This window comes from Hordeum vulgare, chromosome 7H (genome assembly GCF_904849725.1).
Source record: "Hordeum vulgare subsp. vulgare chromosome 7H, MorexV3_pseudomolecules_assembly, whole genome shotgun sequence".
NCBI lineage: Eukaryota > Viridiplantae > Streptophyta > Magnoliopsida > Poales > Poaceae > Hordeum > Hordeum vulgare.
The window spans coordinates 264192117-264215232 of record NC_058524.1 but is presented as its reverse complement, the minus strand read 5'-3'; the positions used below and the strand labels follow the sequence as shown (position 1 = coordinate 264215232).

Genomic DNA, 23116 nt, shown 5'->3' with positions numbered 1-23116 from the left:
TCATCGACTAGCACCACATCATCCGCAAAGAGCATACACCATGGGATATCCCCTTGTATATCCCTTGTGACCTCATCCATCACCAAATCAAAAAGATAAGGGCTCAAAGCTGACCCTTGGTGTAGCCCTATTCTAATCGGAAAGTCATCGGTGTCGCCATCACTTGTTCGAACACTTGTCACAACATTATCATACATATCCTTGATGAGGGTAATGTACTTTATTGGGACTTTGTGTTTCTCCAACGCCCACCACATGACATTCCGAGGTATCTTATCATAGGCCTTCTCCAAATCAATGAACACCATATGAAGGTCCTTCTTTTGCTCCCTGTATTTCTCCATCAGCTGTCGTACCAAGAAGATGGCTTCCATGGTAGGCCTCCCAGGCATGAAACCAAATTGGTTTTTGGTCACGCTTGTCAACCTTCTTAAGCGGTGTTCAATGACTCTCTCCCATAGCTTCATAGAATGGCTCATCAGCTTGATTCCGCGGTAATCAGTACAACTTTGAACATCCCCCTTGTTCTTAAAGATTGGTACTAAAATACTCCGTCTCCATTCTTCGGGCATCTTGTTTGACCGAAAAATGAGGTTGAAAAGCTTAGTTAGCCATACCATCGCTGTGTCTACAAGGCCTCTCCACACCTCGATGGGGATACCATCAGGACCCATCGCCTTGCCTATTTTCATCCTTTTTAACGCCTCCTTAACCTCACACTCCTGGACACGTCGCACAAAGCACATGCTGGTATCATCAAAGGAGTCGTCTAGCTCAATGGTAGAGCTGTCAACCTCTCCATTGTAAAGGTTGTCAAAGTACTCCTGCCATCTATGTTTGATCGCCTCATCCTTCACAAGAAGTTGATCATCTCCGTCCTAGATGCATTTGACTTCACCGACATCCCTCGTCTTCCTCTCCCTAATCTTGGCCATCTTATAGATGTCCCTTTTGCCTTCCTTAGTGTTTAAACGTTGGTAGAGGTCCTCATACGCCCGACCTCTCGCTTCACTCATCGCCCGCTTTGCAGCCTTCTTCGCCACCTTATACTTCTCCATGTTAGTTGCACTCCTGTCGAGATATAGGCATCTGAAACAGTCCGTCTTCTCCCTAATAACCTTCTGGACCTCATCGTTCCACCACCAGGTGTCCTTAGCTTCCCTTCTACCGCCCTTGGTCACCCCAAACTCCTCTACAGCGACCTTCCGCAAGAAGGTCGCCATACTCGTACACATCAAGTTTGCATCGCCTCCTTCCTCCCAAGGGCCCTCCTTAATGACCCTCTCCCTGAAAGCCTGGGATGCCTCCCCCTTGAGCTTCCACCACTAATTGGCCTATTATTTATAATCCATTTAGTAATCAAATTGACATTTCATATCAAACACATAATATATTTCATATTCATATAAAGGAAACCATGATTTCATAATTGAAATATATCGGACTATAATATCATATAGCTTAGCTACTCAATTACACGGCAGGACCAAGTTTCACATGCAACATCTAAAACCTTTGGAAATTAGCATCATAAACGGTGTAAATAGACAGATGAATCTCGTCTAGAAAAATGTTGAAGCGGAAGCAAATATTGAACCTTCATTGACGTTGAAGGTCATTGCAACTTTAGGCCAATGCATGTGGATGGTTGCCCGCCCATCCTTCATCCTCTTGAGGAAGACTTCAAGATTATATCATGGGTGCTTTATGAATACCTTCCTCGTCCCTTGATCATATATGTGGTTTGAGACATCAATGAACTGCTTTGGAAATGGCTGGAAACAAAGATATGCATAAATTTTGTTTCTAAAAAATGAAATGACGCAAAGGAAAAAATACAAGGTAAAAGAGATATTACCATCCTATAGTTGACACAAGTCTTCATTTTGGAGACAAACATCTTGTTATTTTCCGTTGCTAGTTTCTCTATCTTAACAATCTTTCTGAGTTTTTTGATTTGTCTGATATTCATGAACACCTCATTTCACTACACCACGACAGTGTCGAACAATCTGTCGGCATAGGTCACCTAAGGCAACACATCTAGTGTCAACAAAGACCATTAACGACAGAAAGGAGTTGTCGCCTATAGTCCTGCCGAGAAAGGTCTTTACCGACAGATTAATCTATAGCGACAAACAATATGACATCGTTGGTGAGATCTATGGCGACAGACATTTCTACACTGACAGACTATGCTACGCCAACAAATCATCTGACAGTGCGATATGGCGACAGATAGTGCAGCGTCCATTGCTACGCCGACAATTTGTCTGTCAGTGCACTATGCCGACAGATAGTGCGATGGTCAACACTTCTGCCAACACATTTGCTGATAGGGCACTACATTTCAGCACAATTGTAGATGCATCATAGTTTGAATGAAATTACATTCATAATATTCAACTCATGTTCAATACACAATACATATACAAACAATTGCAGTAGTGTATTCATCACAACAATGCCATTGATCGATACATTTATTCAACACATATAGAAGATTCATTAGTTGTCATAACTCAAGTTAGCTACAAGCACTGAGAAAATACAAAGGTCAAACTACATGACATGTCTTGTTGCAAAATATGATGGTCAAGCACCTAAGAGAACAATTGTTCGATCACTTGACTACTACAAAATAATAAGGAATCGACCAGTCTTGGATCACCAAGTGAGCATCAACTTCCATATGAACAAAATTGTCGACCATGTTATGAACAAAAGCGATCACCGAAACATCTTAGATCAACTTGTGGGCTTCCTACTTTCTGCCATATGTCCCTGCAAAAGAACTCATATGTTTGAGTAGTCTTAGAAATGGAAATTTGTTCAAACTTCTGAGTTGCCCTTGATTCCAAAGATCTAAAAATTGAAAACGTAATGCAGACAGTTTGGTTACAAAAGATATCAATCCTTATAAGAACATCAACCAAAGTCAGGTTTTTATTGTAACTTGAGAGATTTGCATTTCAAATTCCTCAATCAGGAAACAATCAGATATGCACTGGCAAATATACATGTACCAGTTAGTAGCAGGAAGTGCACTTGATGAAAACAAAGCAATTGCAAAGGCATATAGTTAGTAGCACAAGGGCATTTTGTTTTCTAGCCGAAATCAGTTAACTAACTGCAGGAACGATATGGTTGCAACAAATACTGAAAAAGAATCATTCAAGCTTTGGCAAAAAGAAAATGGAGAGCTACAGTTTTGTTAGCATATAGTTAGTAGGAAAGACCAGATATATATGCATTATGAAACCAGATATTGTTGTTTAAGTTCAATTATCACCCACTATAAAACCAAATGCACTGTAAGTGCCAATAGCAAATTACATGAGAATATCTTCTAGAAATATTGTGTTAAATAATTTCTTGTGCGGAGATCGTTACCTGGGTCGTGGGAGCGAGGCTATGTATCGGAGTACTCCGCTTAAACAGTTACGACGATCCACTTTTCTTGCAGGGCATGCATATTGATGTTAGCATTAGTGAGAGCCCATCTCTAAAAGAAGATACTTGTGTATCAAAAAATCATGGCGACATTGGAAAGAAAATTACATATATCGCTCCTGCATAGAAAACTAATAAAATATCATGCATGCTTGGCAAATTTCAAGAAAAGGTTTGGCAAATTTCGACACAAGGAAAACTACTTATACGTTGTAGCGCAAACAGATATGTGAGTTGATCTAAAAATTAGAAGATGTACTACAAACAGATATGCATAGACTAGTTACCAACTAAGAACCACACTTCACAGAGGGTTATCCTCCTATGGAGCAAACATAGGACAAAAGATCAACTAAACCCAAACAAGGCAATATCAGGGCTTTATACTACATTCGCAAAACAAGATTGCATTTTTGGTTATTGGTTTGGCTGCAATGAGATTGACCACAGAAAGGTTATTTTAAAATTTCTTCAGTTAATTGAAAATAAAACACAATATCCTTGCATGGCATGACATGAGCAGAATAATTCATACAAACGATTTCTTATACATAATTGATGAAAACTACGTACGCAGTACAAACAACCTACAATGTGGTGTCTAGATGCTTATAGTCACAATTATGTATAAGTGACAAACTTCGATCCCAGTATCTTCCGTAACTCAAGAGTAAGCTACTTGAAGTAATCATATCATCTGAAAATAGATTAACCAGTCTTATAGGCATACATGTACTAGAACACACAACATACAGTTTATATAATATTACCAGATTATTGATTTAGGCTCAGAATCTATGATGTATAAGCACAGCGGAGTCCAGATAGAACAACAAGAGAAAAGGACGCAGATCTGAAAATGTTGATTGTACTTAATGGCACTATAATACGGATACACATGATTTGTGAATCACTAACTAAATACCCTCTTCAGTCAAAATGATTTGTGATACTTAATTAAAATAGGAAGCACACCTCCATAGACGGTCCACAATCCCTCCTTGTCCAATATGTTTGTGCGGTAACTCATGCACATCATCATGGGCTAGATAACCATACCAAGAATTACAAATACAATAAGCAATGATTGGCCTTTTACAAAGTAAAATTAAAATAAAGAGCATTACAAGAAGGTATTCACATTCCTAGGGTACAAGAATGTAGATTTTATGATAGTTACTGGTACTTACCAATGACCAGTGACTTCTCCCTTGGCATCTGAACTAAATATAATGACATTTCCCACATCCTTATGACCTCCCACGTGTGAGCAGGCACTAAGTCACACGACCATGCATCAAGACCTTCTCCCTCAATCTTGAACACCTTGTAATCAAGGCAAGACCACAAATACCACACCTTTATCCCTGCTTCCATGGCAGCAGACAAAAAATATAGTAATGTTATATAGCCTCGGGAGATCCAGGAAACCATTCACTATCTTTCACGAGTACTTCCTCAACAAAGTTGTCAACAAAAAAGTAGCTCAATCCTCTACAAACTAACACCACATATTGAAGAAAAATATCACTCGACTGATGTACTCCATTACCTAATAAATATTTAACTAAAACCACATCACTTATTATGGATCTGAGGGAGTAGTAGAAAGGTAAAGACTGCATCTTTATTTCTCTGCAGCTTCCTGCTACCATTATCGGATCATATCAGTAAAGATCAACATGTCTCCAAGAGAATAATCAGTACCATCTTCTCCATCGCAAATGGTTAATTTGGTCTGAGAAAAGTAGAATAGACCACTCATTAGCAATAAAAACTAACAAATGGGAAAGTTTAATGTATTAGAAGTAAAACCGAAGTGCACGACTCTCATAGACAGCTTCCTGAACAACAACATTTTTCTTCACCTCCTCTTCTCTTGTGCACATACTCTGGTTTCTCAATCCAAAATGGATTTCACAGAACCTTAAGTATTTTTTGCCAATAATTATAGGAGTACCACACGCTTCGGTTTCACCTTTGATAAAAACATTACAGTTTTCCCAAATTTGCATCTCTAGTATAAAACCGAAGTGCACGACTCTCATAGACTCAATGTTCTGGACTACCGCATCTACATTACAGTTTTCACAAATTTGCATCTCTGGTATATGAAGTTCTAAATATAAAAAGCTCGTGAAGAAAAATCACAGGCATGAACAAATATAACTGGATATGTAGCCAACACATGGAAATTTTTGCATCTTAGCAGTTAAGATCTGGAGGAGGGGCTAGGTAAGTGAAGTCAACCGAGACACGGGTCACCTATGGAGGAAGAAGAATGGCAGGCGGCTCCTCAACATAAGTTGGGGCGGCGGATCCTCGGACGGACAGCCCTGCTGCTTTCCGTCGCGGGGGATGGACGGTGCTGCTGCTCCTCGATGGCGGACGATGCTCCTCCATCGCAGACGCCACTTTTGCTACTGTGGGCTAAGTGAAGGGACACCGGGGATCGGCGATGGTGCGAGGGTACCGACGGGTGGGTTGTGCCGGCGGCACGCAGGTTGGGGGTGGCGGCGCGCAGGTCGAGAGGCAACATAGAGCAGGGTTAGGTTTAGAGGTGTTTGTTCCGAGAGACTTGTGTAGGGACCGTGAAATAAACAGGAGGGACTTTTAGGGACTAAAAGAGGGTATTTGAGATTAAAGAAAAAAGTCCTTATGGGAGATTTTTTTGGCACTTTTTCCAACAGTGCCCCTACTTTTAACATGTCATTTAATAACTTCTAATACATTACTAGGGGTAACATGGTCTTTTTGCATGTCATTTAGGACCTCTAGTCCCTGTTTAGTCCATGAAAACAAACGGATAGGGACTAGAGACTTTTTAATTGGGACTAAGAAAAAGTCCTCGAACTTCTGAAACAAACAGGGCTTTACATGTGCGTTGTGTGTGGGCAGCGCGTGAGAGAGAGAGAGAGGGAGATGTGAGATGATAGGCCTTTAGTAAGGAATTTGGGCTTTTCAGTTTTCACATGGCGCACCCACCGCTCTCTTTCGGCGTCATAATTTTTGCATGGGCCCAACCAAAACATTGCGGACACTTTTTTTTGTCCCTATGAATCACCGACACACATTCTATCCACAAAGGTTCTAAGTGCCGACAGAAATTACGTTTGTGCTCTGTTGAAGCTTTGACGACAGATGATGTGTCATAAAACTGCATAACCGTGATAATTCGTGTGTCGGTATAGATTGAGACAAAAAAGTGTCGGTGTTGTACACTTATACCAACAGATGCCTGTCTTTATTGTTGTGTCGTGGTGTAGTGTTTCCCCACATGTAAAATGGATCGAACAGTGGGTCTAAACCTCTTACAGCAGGACCTACAAGTGCAAGGTCAAATTATTAGAAACCTAAATATTAGAATGGTTCTTGCAATTGCACAATAATATGCCATTAGCCAGAGGATCATGCATGTGCAAACCTCGATGATAAACTTGAGCCTCTCCTGTTGCCCCCCCCCCCAACATATATAAGATAGATATTGATCAGGTTATAAGTGAGATTTGGCGCACTATCAGTAAAATATGTTAGTAAAAAATAAACGCATTGGAGATCCAACATATTAGTTTGAGCCACATGGAAAAGCTAGTTATCTAAATCAAGTGTGCCAAGAACTAGGAAATATAGCAATTGTATAGGTTTCACATATATTTATTATATCCAAAATTGATTTTTTTCTCACATGCATTAAAATACAAAAATTTACCCACAACAATTGAACATCACATTGTAGAATTGAACCAAACAGTTAAATGATCACCACAACAAATGAACCAAACAGTAAACTGAGCATCACATTGCACAATAGAACATATTAGAAGGTTAGATTGCATAGTAGCATTACACTGGACATTTCACTGAAATTTCTAAATGAATGTCAGGAGCAGCGCACGCAATAGGTAAAGCAAACATGCTTAACCAACGTAGCTAGTTGAATATAGGTCCTTAGTAATAAAGCTACAAAAAACAAGCTATTCCTCATCGCCGGAGATATCGATGACGATGGGATCCTTAAACTTGGAAGAGGGCGAGGCCTCCACACTCTGGGGTCCCACCTCGTAGTTGTGAGTGTCCTGAGCCTGTTCGGGCACCAGTCCGCCGACTCTGGAGCTGAGGTAAGCACAGACACGTTGAGAAAACACCTCATAGTCTTCGTCGAAGGCACCGACGGTACCTTTGAGAAAAGACCATGAGCTGTCGTTTAAAGCAGCCAACCGCGTGGCGGCGTTCGCGCGCAAGGCGTCGACGGTGGCCTCGACGACGAGGTGCTCCTCCAAGATATAGGGGTCGGCACGCATGGCAGCCATTGAGGCCTCATTCGCACGTCCAACCATGATTTGCTTCTCCACTACCAAATGCTCCTCAAGATCCTAGCTATATTGCATGCAACGTGGCTTTTGGTGGCAGTTATTTGGAGGATGGGGCGGTGATTTGGGTGGAAGGTGTCGCGCCCACGGTCGGGGCATGTGGGAAGGAGGGGAGAGGTGAAAGCACATATGCTCCCTTGGTGGTTTTGATAATTCATGACAACATACATTGTCTTTTGGACTAACTCTTTTACCTAGTATATTTCAGGTATAGTCCACATAGAGCATTGGCTAAAGGATTGTGTGGAGAAGCCCCTTGATGCAAGGAAAAGAATAGGATTGGCTCAAGCTTCAGGCAAGAGGACTCTATATTTTACATTTGTGAGAAATCACTTTTGAGCCCATAGGAAAGCCAATACTATTAAAAGGGGGAGGTATTATGATGAATTGGTTGCTCAAGTGCTTAGAGATAGCCACCAAAAATATTCACTCATTCTCCGAGAAATATTTGTGTCCCGAGCCAAACCAGCAAAATCGGTGCCACCAACTTTTCCCACTCGCCCCTACCGATTTTCCAAGTGACAGATCCTTTGCCAAACCTTAATCTCTCGGTACCACCAAGTTTCACATCGGTGCCACGGAAAACATGTGACCAACTTTCTGTTGAGCAAATTCCAAGAATCGGAATTTCCGAGATTGGAATCGGTCTCACTGAGATTTGGAAACTGCTCTAGGTCATCGTATCGGTACCACCGAGAATTCAAAAGTTGTCACATTTACTGCAACTCGGTACAACCGAGATTCATTTCGGTGTCACCGAGTTGGGAAATAATGTTGTAACGGTTGGATATTGGGGGATGCCTATATATACCCCTCCACCTCCTCCCATTTGTAGAGGAAGCACTCAGAACACACACCCACTTGCCAGATCCATTTTTCCGAGAGAGAGCTACCTACTCATGTGTTGAGATGAATCGATTCCTATCCAACCATTTGAAACTTGATCCCTAGCCTCCCCAAGTTGCTTTCCACAAAATAAATCTCTCATGTCCATGCCAAATCTGTGAGAGAGTGATTGAGTGTTGAGGAGACTATATTTTGAAGCACAAGAGCAAGGAGTTCATCGTTCTACCGCATCTATTACCTTTTGGAGAGTGGTGCCTTCTAGATTGGTTAGGTGTCGCTTGGGAGCCTCCTACTTCGTGTTGTGGAGTTGAACCAAGAAGTTTGTACGGGCAAGGAGACCGCCTACTTCGTGAATATCTACCGTGAGTGAGGCTAGTCCTGTGTGGACATAAGCCATGGTGGAATAGACAAGGCTGCTTCTTCGTGGACCCCTTATGGGTGGAGCCCTCCGTGGACTCTCGCACCATTACCCTCCGTGGGTTGAAGTCTCCACTAAAGTGGACGTACGATAGCACCACCTATCGGAACCACGCCAAAAATTGTTGTATTCATCTTTGCGTTTGATCTTCCTAAACTCTACTCCTTACTTACATCTGCAATGTCTTTACTTTCCGCTGTCATATTTGTTGACTAGCATGTGTAGGATGCACTAGACTTGTTAGAATTGCTAAAATCCGCCAACCATTAAAATTGGGAAAAGGCTAGGATTTTAATTTATGCAAGTAGTCTATTCAGCCCCCTCTAGACACCCTTTCTATCGATCCAACAATTGGTATCACAGCTTTGGTATCCATAGCCCTAGTTTAAACACGGAGGAAGATGGATGTGCCTAGTTTGGGGAATATAAGTAACTATACTAAAGCGGCAAGCGTTTGGTTTTTCCTGTTTTTTGACTTCCTTTACCAATGTCGTGTTGACAATTATGTGGCTGGCCTCTTATTTTTTTACAGCTCCTGCTGATTCCAGCGCTTCCTTCTTCTTCCTTCCAGAAATAGAGAGAGAGCATGAGAGAGGGACATGGGGAAAAAGAAGTTGTGCTGCTCTGTTGCCGGCGGCCCATGCCGCTGCCGAGTTCCCCTCCCCCTTCGCCATCTCTCCTCCTCTTGCCCCTCCTCCGCTTCCGCTCCTCGTGCCTCCCCTCTTTCTCTTACACGGAGAACAGATAAGGGCCAACCGTAGAGATGCGGCAACAATCCCTTCGACGGCGGGATCGATCATGGTTTCCCCTCGGCTTTCTCCTACCTCGCGCTAGGAGCCATTCACCGAGCATGGCCTTCTCTCTGCACTTAGGCATGCCTGCTCCCACCCCCCTTTTGTGGCTGCAATAGGGATGGTTTTTTGCCCTGCTACCATTTTAGTTTTTTCCTTTCATTGATTGGTTGGTTGCTTGACAAAATGTCTGTGTGGTGTAAGGTTTAGTGTGGAGAAATATTCACAAAAATACACATGTACTGTATGTTGGGGAACATTGCATGGAAACAAAAAAATTCCTACGCACACGAAGACCTATCATGGTGATGTCCATCTACGAGTGGAGATTTGGTTCTACGTACCCTTGTAGATCACACAGCAGGAAGCGTTAAGAAACACGATTGATGTAGTGGAACGTCTTCACGTCCCTCGAACCGTCCCGCGATCTGTCCCATGATCCGTTCCGATCTAGTGCCGACCGGACGACACCTCCGCGTTCAGCACACGTACAGCTCGACGATGATCTCGGCCTTCTTGACCTAGCAAGCAAGACGGAGAAGTAGATGAGTTCTCCGGTAGCGTGACGGCGCTCCGGTAGTGGTGATGATCTACTCCTGCAGGGCTCCGCCCGAGCTCCGCATAAATCCGATCTAGAGGTGAAACTGCATGGTATAGGCTATAGTTGTATGTGGCAAAGTTGTTTCTCAAAAATCCCTAAACCACCACTATATATAGGAGGGAGGGGGAGGGGCTAGCCTTGAGGCACAAGGCCACAAGGGTGCGCCGGCCACCAGGGAGGAGGAGGACTCCTCCAATTCGGGTTGGGAAGGAGTCCTCCTCTTCCTTCCCACCTCCCTCTTTCCCTTTTCTTTTTCTTTTCTTTTTGGTATTTTCTTATGTGGCGCCATGGACTCCTTGGGCTGACTCCACCAGCCCACTAAGGACTTGTGGTGCCACCCTAGGGCCTTGGGCTCACTCCCGGGTGGGTGGGCCCCTCCGGGTGAACTCCCGGAACCCATTCGTCACTCCCGGTACACTGTCGGAATTGCCCGAAACTTTCTAGTGACCAAATGAAAACATCCTATATATCAATCTTCGTTTCCGGACCATTCCGGAAACCCTCGCGACATCCGTGATCTCATTCGGGACTCCGAACAACATTCGGTAACCACACATATAACTCAACTATACTAAAACATCATTGAACCTTAAGTGTGCACACCCTACGGGTTCGAGAACTATGTAGACATGACCCGAGGCACTCCTCGGTCAATATCCAATAGCGGGACCTGGATGCCCATATTGAATCCTACATATTATCCGAAGATCTTATCGGTTGAACCTTAGTGTCAAGGATTCATATAATCCTGTATGTCATTCCCTTTGTCCTTCGGTATGTTACTTGCCCGGGATTTGATCGTCGGTATCCGCATACCTATTTCAATCTCGTTACCGGCAAGTCTCTCTACTCGTTCCGTAATACAAGATCCCGTGACTTACACTTAGTCACATTGCTTGCAAGTCTTGTGTGTGATGTTGTATTACCGAGTGGGCCCCGAGATACCTCTCCGTCACACGGAGTGACAAATCCCAGTCTTGATCCATACTAACTCAACGGACACCTTCGGACATACTTGTAGAGCACCTTTATAGTCACCCAGTTACGTTGCGACGTTTGATGCACACAAGGTATTCCTCCGGTGCCAGTGAGTTATATGATCTCATGGTCATAGGAACAAATACTTGACATGCAGAAAACAATAGCAATAAAACGACACGATCAATATGCTACGTTCATAGTTTGGGTCTAGTTCATCACATGATTCTCCTAATGATGTGATCTAGTTATCAAGTGAGAACACTTGCATATAGTCAGAAAACCTTGACTATCATTGATCAACTGGCTAGCCAACTAGAGGCTTGCTAGGGACATCGTTTTGTCTATGTATCCACACATGTATCTATGTTTTCATTCAATACAATTATAGCATGGATAATAAACGATTATCTTTAAACATGAAAAATAATAATAACTATTTATCATTGCCTCTAGGACATATTTCCAATAATCTTCCACTTGCACTAGAGTCAATAATCTAGCCCTCACATCGCCATGCGATTTACATTGTAATAAATCTAACACCCATACAGTTCTGGTGTTGATCATGTTTTGCCCGTGGAAGAGGTTTAGTCAACGGGTCTCCTACATTCAGATCTGTGTGCACTTTGCAAATATTCACGTCCTCTCCTTCGATGTAGTCGCGGATGAGGTTGATGCGTCATTTGATGTGTCTGGTCTTCTTGTGAAACCTTGGTTCCTTTGCTAAGGCAATGGCACCAGTGTTGTCATAGAACGGAGTTATTGGATTTAGTGCGATCAGCACAACTCCAAGATCCGTCATGAACTGCTTCATCCAGACACCCTCCTTTGCAGTCTCTGAGGCAGCCATGTACTCCGCTTCACATGTAGAATCTGCTACGACGCTTTGCTTGGAACTGCACCAGCTTATTGCACCCCCATGAAGAATAAATACGTATCCGGTTTGTGACGTAAAGTCATCCGGATCGGTGTCAAAGCTTGCGTTGACGTAACCTTTTACGACAAGCTCTTCGTCACCTCCATAAACGAGAAACATTTCCTTAGTCCTTTTTAGGTACTTCAGAATATTCTTGACCGCCGTCCAGTGATCCACTCCTGGATTACTCTGAAACCTGCCTGCCATACTTATGGGCAAGCTGACGTCTGGTCTAGTGCACATCATTGCATACATGATAGAACCTATGGCTGAAGCATAGGGGACGGAACTCATTTGTTCTCTATCTTCCGTAGTTGCTGGGCACTGAGTCTTACTCAATTTTATACCTTGTAACACTGGCAAGAACCCTTTCTTGGACTAATCCATTTTGAACTTCTTCAAAACTTTATCAAGGTATGTGCTTTGTGAAAGTCCTATCAGGCGTCTCGACCTATCCCTATAGATCTTAATGCCTAGAATGTAAGCAGCTTCTCTTAGATCCTTCATAGAGAAACTTTTATTCAAGTAATCCTTTACGCTCTCCAAAAACTCCACGTTGTTTCCAATCAGCAATATGTCATCCACATATAATATTAGAAATGCCACAGAGCTCCCACTCACTTTCTTGTAAATACAAGATTGTCCAACCACTTGTATGAACCCAAATGCTTTGATCACCTCATCAAAGCGTTTATTCCAACTCTGAGATACTTGCACCAGTCCATAAATGGATCGTTCGAGCTTGCACACTTTGTTAGCATTCTTAGGATCGACAAAATCTTCGGGTTGCATCATATACAATTATTCCTTAAGAAAACCGTTAAAGAACGCCGTTTTGACATCCATATGCCAGATTTCATAATCGAAAAATGCAGCTATTGCTAACATGATTCAGACAGACTTAAACATCGCTACCAGTGAGAACGTCTCATCGTAGTCAACTCCTTGAACTTGTGAAAAACCCTTTGCCACAAGTCGAGCTTTATAAACGGTCACATTACCGTCTCCGTCCGTCTTCTTCTTAAAGATCCATTTGTTCTGAATAGCCTTGCGGCCTTCAGGTAGTACTTCCAAAGTCCACACTTTGTTCTCGTACATGGATCCTATCTCAGACTTCATGGCCTCCAGCCATTTGTTGGAATCCGGGCCCACCATTGCTTCTTCATAATTCGCAGGTTCATTGTTGTCTAACAACATAATTGATAAGACAGGATTACCGTACCACTCAGGAGCAGTACGTGATCTTGTCGACCTGCGAGGTCCGATAGGAACTTGATCCGAAGTTACATGATCATCATCATCAACTTCCTCCTCAACTAGCGTCGCAATGACAGGGGTTTCCCCCTGCCCTGCGCCACCATCCAGAGGGATTAGAGGTTCGATAACCTCATCGAGTTCTATCTTCCTCCCACTCAATTCTTTCGAGAGAAACTCCTTCTCAAGAAAAGCTCCGTTTTTAGCAACAAACACTTTGCCCTCGGATTTGAGATAGAAGGTGTACCCAACTGTCTCCTTTGGGTAACCTATGAAGACGCACTTTCCCGCTTTGGGTTCCAGCTTTTCAGGCTGAAGCTTTTTGACACAAGCATCACATCCCCAAACTTTATGAAACGACAACTTTGGTCTTTTGCCATACCCCAATTCGTATGGTGTCGTGTCAACGGGTTTTGATGGTGCCCTATTTAAAGTGAATGCATCTGTCTCTAATGCATAACCCCAAAACGATAACAGCAAATCGGTAAGAGACATCATAGATCGCACCATTTCTAACAAAATACGATTACGACGTTCGGACACGCCATTGCGTTGTGGTGTTCCACACGGTGTCAACTGTGAAACAATTCCACATTGTCTTAAGTGAGCACCAAACTCGAAACTCAGATATTTACCCCCACGATCATACCGTAGGAACTTGATCTTCTTGTTACGATGATTTTCAACTTCACTCTGAAATTGCTTGAACTTCTCAAATGTTTCAGACTTGTGCTTCATCAAGTAGACATAACCATATCTACTCAAATCGTCAGTGAAGGTGAGAAAATAACGATATCCGCCGCGCGCCTCCACACTCACCGGACCGCACACATCGGTATGTATGATCTCCAACAAGTCACTTGCACGCTCCATTGTTCCGGAGAATGGAGTCTTAGTCATCTTGCCCATGAGGCATGGTTCGCACGTGTCAAGTGAATCAAAGTCAAGTGACTCCAAAAGTTCATCGAAATGGAGTTTCTTCATGCGCTTTATACCAATATGACCTAAGCGGCAGTGCCATAAAAACATGGCGCTATCATTGTTAACTCTAACTCTTTTGGTCTCAACGTTATGTATATGTGTATCATCACTATCAAGATTCAATATGAACAATCCTCTCACATTGAGTGCATGACCATAAAAGATAGTACTCATAGAAATAGAACAACCATTATTCTCTGACTTAAATGAGTAACCGTCTCGCAATAAACAAGATCCAAATATAATGTCCATGCTTAACGCAGTCACTAAATAACAATTATTTAAGTTCATAACTAATCCTGATGGTAACCGAAGTGAAACTGTCCCGACGGCGATTGCATCAACCTTGGAACCATTTCCCACGCGCATCGTCACTTCATATTTCGCCAGCCTTCATTTATTCCGTAGTTCCTGTTTCGAGTTGCAAATATGAGCAACAGAACCGGTATCGAATACCCATGCACTACTACAAGAGTTGGTTACTTGGGGCAGTTGCGCTTCCAATGACCGAGTCCCTTGCAATAATAACACTTTGTTTCACGCTTAGGTCCAGCCTTGGGTTTGTTCGTTGGATTGGCAACAGGCTTGCCGCTCTTCTTGGAATTACCCTTCTTGCCTTTGCCGTTTCTCTTGAAACTAGTGGTCTTATTCACCATCAACAGTTGATGCTCTTTACGGAGTTCTGACTCTGCGACTTTCAGCATCGCGAATAACTCGTCGGGTGACTTGTTCATCCCTTGCATGTTATAGTTCAACACAAAGCTCTTGTAGCTTGGTGGCAGTGATTGAAGAATTCTGTTAGTGATAACCTCTTGTGGGAGTTCAATCCCCAGCTCAGCTAGACGGTTTGAGTACTGTCACAACCCTAGTTTCTACTTGCTTGCCAAGCACTCATGCATGCATATTAAATTTTTATGTTTTTGAAATGGGAGGTGATCAAGCCCCAAGGATTTAAAATTTGATAAAAAGGCAATATAAATATTACTTTAAAATGAATCAGGAAAATGTTCCAAAATATTTTGAGAAAATAGTGACATGATATAAATTTGTCAACCACTATTTTAGGTCACTGAAACATTTTGAAATGGATTTTTGAATTGATCAAACAATTAATTGGAATGGAATTATCTTTGCTTAATATAAAATTAAAGTTTCAAAAATTCTGAAACTATTATGTGGCATTGGATATTTTTTATCTTTGTCACATAGTATTATTTTAGGGTTTTATAAAATGGTTAAATATTTTATTTAAAACCTAGAAACAAATGTCAGAAAAAGAAATAAAAGAAAAACAGAAAAGAGGAAAGGAGTTCACCTGCTTACCTGACGCTCCTGCAGCCCAGCCCACCAGAGGCTCCCCTGTCGTCTTCCTCCTCCCGCGAGTAGGCAAAGGAGAAGGAAGGCACAACGACAACCCCTCGCCACCTCGTGCTTCGCCGTGGAGCCTCCTCCTCCCTCCACCGCATCAGCACGAGCCCCCCTCTCTTCCTTATCTCCTCGTCTCTCAATTTCCCCTTCTCTTCCTCCGTTCTCCTTCCTCCTCTCACCGCCATTGCCAAGCTATGCTCGAGCTCGCCACCGTAGCCTCTCCGGCCACCCCTCGTTCCCCTGGTAAGCTTATAAGCTCCGCCTCGACGAGCTGCTCCTCTACGTCAACACCTGTGAGCACCCGAGCCCCAGCATCACCCTCACCGTCGCCGTTCCTCCTCCGGTCGCCGAGATCCGCCGCCCTCGATTCGTCGGCTATAGGACAACCCCGACCTCCCCGATGCTAAAAATGGAATCCCGTTGAGCCGCTGACTCTTTCCCCTCTCCTCCCACGCTCTACCGTGCCCTGTAGCCCCGCTCCCCGCATCGGCCGAACCCCACCGCCGCTAGAGCTCGTCGCTGGGACCCTCTCCGGCCATCCTAGCCCCTCCTGCTACCCCTGCTAGATCGGTCGTTTCACCAGCTAGCTGTAGTCGCAAACCGCGTGGCAAATGGTGCCATGTAGCCTCGGTTAGGCCAACTCCGGCGAGCCTGCGCCGTGGGCTTGGTCGCCGGCGACCACCCTCCGGTGGGGGCCGACGTGGCCAGTCATTAACCGCTAATCCCCTCCCCAGAGACGCTGACAGAGGGCCCCACGTGCGAGTCAAACCCTCATCAGGGTGGGTCAACGCGGGATTAAACCCTGAGTCACTGACGTGTGGCCCCCACACGTCAGGTTTGACCTGACCCAGGCCAGTTGACCTGCTGACGCACAGCTGACGCAATAAGTATTTTTCTAATATAAAAGAAATTCCAGACAATGCTGAAAACTTCTAAAAATCATAGAAAATAATCTGTAAGTCCAATGAAAATAATTTATATATGAAAAATGATCAGAAAAATTCAAGGAATCTAATTATGGCATTTTCATGCTTGTTTGAGAAAGTTAACATCACCAAGTAGGCAAAATGATGATTAGGGTAAATTTAATAAATAGTCTGGAGTTGGAATTTGGCATATATTTGAATTCCACTTCAATGAATAAGACCAAACATTGAGCTAGGAAACTCAGTACATTAACATGCCATCTTCATGCATGATAAAAGAAGTTATGCCTGAGCATCAAGTCGAATCAATTAAAAGGGTATCTGAAAAATACCTTGCTTGAAGTGATTCCTGAATTCTAATTCAAACCAGCTTCAACTTAAGAAATGGTAGCTACATTAGCCATGTCACATTTCAATTTCATATCATGATCATGCATCATAGTGTTGCATTTCCGTGAAGTAATTATTGTTCTTTCTTGTTTGCCGGTGTTGTTCCCTCTCGATAGACGATGGTTCCGACGATGTGATCGTTGACATTGATGAAGACTCATTGCTATCTTCAGACGTGTGAGGCAAGCAAACCCCCTTGAGCATATTTATATAAACCCACTCTCTCGCTCCTGCTATCTTTTATTGCATTAGGACAAACACGATTCAACTGTTACATGTTCTCGGTAGTTGAACCCATTCCTCTACATGACCTGATTTTTCCACAGTAAATAGTTGAAACCACTTAGCATGAGTAGCAATTGCTTGAGCCTTGTTGTGCTTACTCATCCATGCGTGTTTACTGTGCCTGCTATGTTTAGAGTTGTGTCGGGTCTGATCCATCTGGGTGATGAATCTTAATGGTTGTGTTCATGTTCTACCGTGTGAGAGTAAAGGTGTGAATCCGATTTGGTAAAGGTAGCGATGAGAGGCCATGTAGGAGTACATGGTGGGTTGTCTCATTGGGACCGTCCTTAAGAACTGAGTTATGTGTATGTTATCCAAGACAAGATACTACCACACACTGGGATACTTAATTGACCCTCTTGGCTTATTAATTCCCTAGATCTCTGTCCAGGAGTTGCAACTAGTTTCTGGTGTTTGTAGGAAAAGTGTTGGTAGCCGCGTTTAGCTCTGCCTGACGGGGTAGGCTACTCTGTGGTAGATACACAGTGGCACGATGTACCAAGTGGCACCCAGATGGTGGGCTTGGGAACCCTGCGCACATCGTTTGGGGCGTTTAAGGAAACTTCGGCCGGACTTCCTTGCGGGTTCAGTCTCAAATAGGCGATAAACCTGGACTAGGGTCTTGTGTGGTTAACGGTCGTGGCCGACACCCACGCCAGTGTTTCCGCTTGAAGGTTGCCGAGATGCATGACGTGCATATGGTGCTAAGTGGTGAGATCATGTGTAAAGAAGTATACCCCTGCAGGTTGAATTAATCTGTTCGAATAGTCGCATCCTCGGATATGGACTACTTGGAAACATTACGTGGTACATAGACAATTTAAATGGATACCCTAAAACATGCAAGATAAGTGTGAGTGCTATGGATGGCCTTCTCGTAGGGAGACGATAATGGATCCATAGTGGTGTATTGAATTGGTGAATATGTGGACTCATGTGAGCTATCCCACCTCAAAGAAAGAACTTGTATTCATAGTACAAATTAGCGAAGAGTCAAAGCTGGCATTGCTGCAATCAAACCCCACAATCCTTTCATTGATACATGATGCATATGTAGATAGTTCTAATGTAAGTCTTGCTGAGTACCTTTGTACTCACGTTTGCTTTATTTATGTTTTTGCAGAGAAGAATTAGTCTCATTAAAAGGTTCTAAGCGATGTGTTCGATGTTGACCGGAATAGCTTGGGAATCCCAGATAGAGGTCTGGTTCCTTTGGTAGGATCCTTGTAGCTTTTCAGGCTCCTTCATCCATTTTCCGTAGATGTCTGTACGCAGACATGTTGTGCTTCCGCTTGATGTTTGTATGACTTGAGTGTCGGGTCACGAGACCCCTGTTTGTAATATCATACTATGTTGATTCTTATGAGTCTTTAATAAAAGCTTGAGTCATAGAGTTATGTTGTGATGCCATGTTGTATCTACACATATCGTACACATTGTGTGTATGTTATGGAATGCATTATATGTGTGGGATTTGACACCTAGTTGTGTGCCTTTAGTAGTACTCTTTACGAGGAAATGCCTCTTTGTGCTTCCACTGAGCTTTGGTAGCTTGCTACTGCTCCGGACACATTGATTGACCGACATGTATCCTTCTTTGCTGCTGTGTCTGTCCCTTCGGGGAAATGTCACGCGGTGTAATTGAGTCCTTGTAGCTTGCTACGACTCGTCTGCACACGCTGATGACCGACATCTGCTTTGCTGGGTTATGTATGCATGTCCCTGTACAGATGTACCACATGGGTTTATAACTAGTCATGTCGACCCGGGTTCTTTGTCTTTTGAATGCTAGCGACACATTCATATACGTGAGCCAAAAGACGCAAACGGCCCCGACCAAGGTAAGGTGGCAACCGTGGAGTTTACCGTGCGTGAGGCGGCAAAGTGATGTGATGTGTTACAGGCTGGGTTCTTATGATTCAGGATCGGGGTCTCGACAGCTTTGGTATCAGAGCTTGACTGCCTGTAGGATAACCAAGCCAAACTGGTCGATGTTGAGTCTAGCAACTCTTTAGTTATATAAGGGAATTGTTTGTGGAAGGGAACGTAAGGCTCTTTTACTCCTTTCCTTGTGTCATTCCTATTCTAAGTCATCCTCTTCCTTATTCCACGGTGTTTAAGAATTAGGCTTTCTCATCTATTCATTAGGATGACGAGTTACTATGTTGGAGGTCTATAGGAAAGTTGTTGTCCTCAAGGATCAGTGTCTCCATAAGAACTCAATTGTTATGTTGTTAGTTTTCTTGCAGGTTGCCTCATATTTCATGCCCGTACAGTCGTTATGCTGTCCGAGTTTTCCAAGGTTTCTAAATAATCTGATGCAATTGCAAATCCTCTCATCCCGAGTTAATGTCTTTTGTCCAGACAAAGCACACTAATCATTGTGTTGGGGTACTCTATTACCTCGACGTTTTGTTGAAGTATTAGGAAAACATGTTACCTCGAACACCACCCAATAGTCTAGATGTGTTCTATGCTTCCAGTGTGATAATTCTGGCCATCATTTTCGAAAACATCTCGTGATGTTATTTAGTTTGTAGGTATTCTATTTCTAGGTTCTTGAATCCAAGGATCATTCTGCTCACTTTTGTTGATAGTGTTGCTAGTTCCTTTGGAATGATTAGTAACCTTGTTTTAGTTTCCAAGGTTCATGGTATGTCAGTCTTCCAACACCATGGACCATCTCTGGCAGAAGTTTTTCGTGAACTGAAGATCATAACAAGAGTGCTCGTGATGAGTTCTCTACTTCATATTCTGATTCTGCAAATTCCGCCCTTATGCATGGGTTATCTGGAAGAATTATGTTGAACTCGTTCGACATGCTAATCTATGCATCCACAACTCAGAAAAGTCATGTGCTCTTGAGTTGGCCCTGTTCAATTGTTTCTGACCCTCATTTATGAGAGGATAGTCAAGAGTAGTTGTGCATTCGTGTCATTGATGTTTTTTGTTCTGGTAGTCTGTCGAGCCATTCTATTTGAAAATGACTGGGAGAAGCAAACTCCAGTACCACATCCATTTCTTGGATTGGGTCAAAGTAGTTGTATTCCGCAGATCAAATGTCAATCCAGCTTTTGCTCTATTCTACCTTGGAGTATTACCCTCTTTTGTCAAGAATGTCGTGAGAATTGCACCATATCTTATGAGCTCTTGATGTAGTGATACTTCTCGACATAATTATTCATCCCTCGGTTTCCGTGTTGGTTGTAACTGGATTATCGACAAGTGAACCATGATGTGTGAAATCAATACTCCTAGCAATGCCATTGCTTAGTAGTTACTGGACAATAGATTCACTCTTATGGTGATGGGGATTGAATCGTCATCCTAAGATTGACCGTGCTACCTAGTCCATTTTTCATGGTGCACTTTTCGATTAATGGGTTAGGATTGTGTCAATCCTTCGCTCTTTGATCATATCATCTTGCCCTGAAAAGCGAGATTGTTCTCGAGCTTAATAACATATCGGTGGTTCGTGGTTTTCCGAATATCTTCTCGGAAGTATTACCAGGTTTTTCGTGACTGTTATGATAGACCTCGTGATCAAGTTGGTTTCCCTATAAGCCATCTTCTCCAAGAATCTGTGTTGGATACCCCCGAGCTAGTTGGTTAAACTAAACAACAACTTGGAGAGTTGGAAGATAAAAGCTTCGTCTAAACTTAGCTCATTTCAAAGGGATTTTTTTCCTGTTGTGTGAGTTTTGAAGAAAGATGATATTGTCATCGGTTGATTCGTGTGATCAACTGTGCATATATTATCTTGTCCAATTTTGATTTAAGTATGGGCTATTGTCAAATCAAACTCAGAACCAAAGATTTTCGTAACGGTGTCTTACTCGTGGATTTCCTTGAGTATACACCATTATATTCGTAGATCTGACCAATGCTATTATCTTGCTCACATAGTTGTGGAAATACATTTATATGGGTATCTCGATGAATTGTTGTTGAGCCCATCGGCAACATTTTCATTTGTTCCATGATTTACGTTGGACATGAAGTTAGTGCTGGAAAACTTTGTAGACATTGTCTTCGTGTCTCGAGCACGAGGTATATGTTAGGGTAAGAAGTGACTTCCTCTAATTCACGTGCATTTGATGCAAGCTGCTGCCGTGAATTTGAGAAAAGTTAATTTGTTTTCTTCGGAATCATCCCAAAATAGTCATGCATGTGCGAAGTATGCCGTGGTTTGATAGCTTTGCAACCTCTCTCTCCATATGTATTTCCTAGGACACCAAACCACTGATTGATTTGTTCAAGGAAAAGAAGTTAAGTGCCATTCTTGAAGGTACCATACGGACTTGCACATAGCTTCGTTATCCGCAATGATGGTTCCCAAACCAGAACTTGGTAGTGTTTTGTTGTAAGATTTTTCATGTGCTCATCCTTGTCTTGGATAGTGTGTTCACGTGGGTCTTGCAATCCAGCTCGTGTTTTGGAGTTGACTTCCGTAGTTCATTTCCTGAGAATCTTGCAACGTTATCTCGTCGAATTGTGTTGCAAACATTCTTTTCAGGCATGCTGAGTCTGAAACATCATGTCACCATCCGGAGCTGAATCTCAGGCAGTTATAATGGTTAGAACTTTTTCCCAGAATTATAATATTGGTCTCTCTGTAACCGGTAAAGTGATGTCATGGCTAACACACCTAGCCGGAAGACTTAATATTATAATATCTTGCATCAACAACCTTAGCCATCTCCCCGTGAGGACCTTGTATGACTTATTTTGGAAGTTTTTCCTCATGGACTCCCTTTGAGCCCCGAAGTCCGACCTATACTTGATGTGCTAGATATCAAGCATGACCTATAATTGGGTTGTGCTAGTACATCAAGGAGAACATTAGAAGCGCAGTGCTAACCGTCTCTCGGTCGATTAACCAGATTTCGTTCCCTTGGCATAGCTAAGGTGAAATCTGAGCAAGTGTTGTCTTCCTTTCCATCTGCATCCTCCATCACTGTTCATCATGGTAGTATGTTGTGTCACGAGGATCCTTGGCATGGATATTGGTAAAACTTTGATGAATATGGAAATGCTCAAGTTCTTGAGAGCATGCTCAGACACTAGGTTATATCCTCGGTAGTAATTGGAATGTGCCTTCTGTTCGCCGAGTTGTTCTATAACCCTAGTTTATTTTCAATCTGAGTATGTGATATGTCTCCAACGTATCTATAATTTTTGATGGTTTCATGCTATTATCTTGTCAAACTTTGGATGTTTTGAATGCCTTTTATATATTTTTTGGGACTAACTTATTAACTCAGTGCCAAGTGCCAGTTCCTGTTTTTTCCATGTTTTTGACCCCTTTCAGAGGAGATTTTGAAACGGAGTCCAAACGGAATAAAATCCCCGAAAAGAATTTTTCCGTAACGGAAAAAGAACATGAGACTTGAGAGCCAAGGCAGGGGGCCCCAGGTGCCCCACAAGACCTCACCCGGCGGCCAGGGGGAGACCGCGGCCCACACGCTTGTGGCCCCCCTAGACGCCCTCTGCTCTAGGGGTTGCGCCTATATATTCCCTAAAAATCCCAAAAAAA

The 23116-nt window shown here is 43.0% G+C and overlaps 1 long non-coding RNA gene across 5 annotated transcripts; it reads right to left on the bottom strand.

Moving 5' to 3' along the window:
- Positions 1–2452: 2452 nt before the first annotated feature.
- On the bottom strand, positions 2453–6024 carry LOC123409768. 5 transcript variants are annotated; one of them, XR_006612897.1, is made up of 7 exons: positions 5719–6024; positions 5006–5191; positions 4644–4820; positions 4429–4498; positions 4224–4306; positions 3394–3505; positions 2453–2784 (listed from the first exon to the last, which is right to left on the bottom strand). It is a non-coding gene; the product is annotated as an uncharacterized LOC123409768 (long non-coding RNA). The 5 variants fall into 5 exon arrangements; XR_006612898.1 differs by lacking the exon at positions 4224–4306 and having other exon boundaries at positions 3394–3584; positions 5719–6021; XR_006612896.1 differs by lacking the exon at positions 4224–4306 and having other exon boundaries at positions 3394–3572; positions 5719–6021.
- Positions 6025–23116: the final 17092 nt, after the last annotated feature.